This window comes from Propithecus coquereli, unplaced genomic scaffold (genome assembly GCF_000956105.1).
Source record: "Propithecus coquereli isolate 6110/MARCELLA unplaced genomic scaffold, Pcoq_1.0 Scaffold72, whole genome shotgun sequence".
Lineage (NCBI taxonomy): Eukaryota > Metazoa > Chordata > Mammalia > Primates > Indriidae > Propithecus > Propithecus coquereli.
In genome coordinates, this window is record NW_012153285.1 from 2,506,419 (window position 1) to 2,507,541 (window position 1,123).

A 1,123-nucleotide genomic window follows, 5' to 3' on the forward strand; every position below is an offset into this window, starting at 1 on the left:
TTCAAAGTATTATGGGAGTAACAAATATTTTTGGTTACATCAATCACTTTATAATGACTGAGTCATGAGTCCAAATGTGCCCGTCACCCAAGTAGTGTTCATAGTACCTGTTAGGTAGGTTTTCACCCGTCTTCTCCCCACCACCATTGATTTACGATGAGTTTTACTTCCCTCTAGGCACATGTGTGCTCACTGGTCAGTGCCAATTTAATAGTGAGTACATGTGTTTGTTTTTCCATTCCTTTGACACTTCACTTAGGATAATGGTCTCCAGTTCCATCCAAATTGTTGCAAAAGGCCTTAATTCATCCTTCCTCATGGCTGAGTAGTATTCCATGATGTACACATACCACATTTTGTTAATCCACTATTGAATCGATGGGCATTTGGATTGATTCCACATCTTTAAAACTGTGAATTATCTGCAATAAACATTCAAGTGCAAGTGCCTTTTTGATAAATGACTTCTCCTTTGAATAAATACTCAGTAATGGGATTGCTGGATCAAATGGTAGGTCTAATTTTAGTTCTTTGCAAACTCCGTACTGTTTTCCATAGAGGTTGTACTTGTTTGCCATACCACCAACAATGTATAGGCATTCCTTTCCCTTTGCATTCACGCAAGAAACTATTAATTTTGGACTTTTTAACAAGGGACATTCTGGATGGGGTAAAATGGTACCTCATTGTGGTTTTATTTGTATTTTCCTGATGATTAATTATGTTGAGCATTTTTTCATATGTTTATTGGCCATTTGTATATCTTCTTTCGAAAAGCTTCTGTTCATGTCTTTTGCCCATGTTTTAATGGGGTTATTTGATTTTCTCTTGCTGATTTGCTTGAGTTCTTTGTAGATTTTGGTGATTATTCCTTTATCAAATGTATGCATTGTGAATACTTCCCCCCATTCTATAGCTTATCTATTTGCTCTGTTAATTATTTCCTTGGCTGTGCAGAACCTTTTTAATTTAATCAAGTCCCATTTATTTTTGTTGTTGCTGTGATTGCCAATGGGGTCTTCTTCATAAATTCTTTGTCTACACCAATATCTAGCAGAGTTTTTATGACATTTTCTTCTAGAAGTCTTATGGTTCCATGCCTTACATTTAAATCCTTTATCCA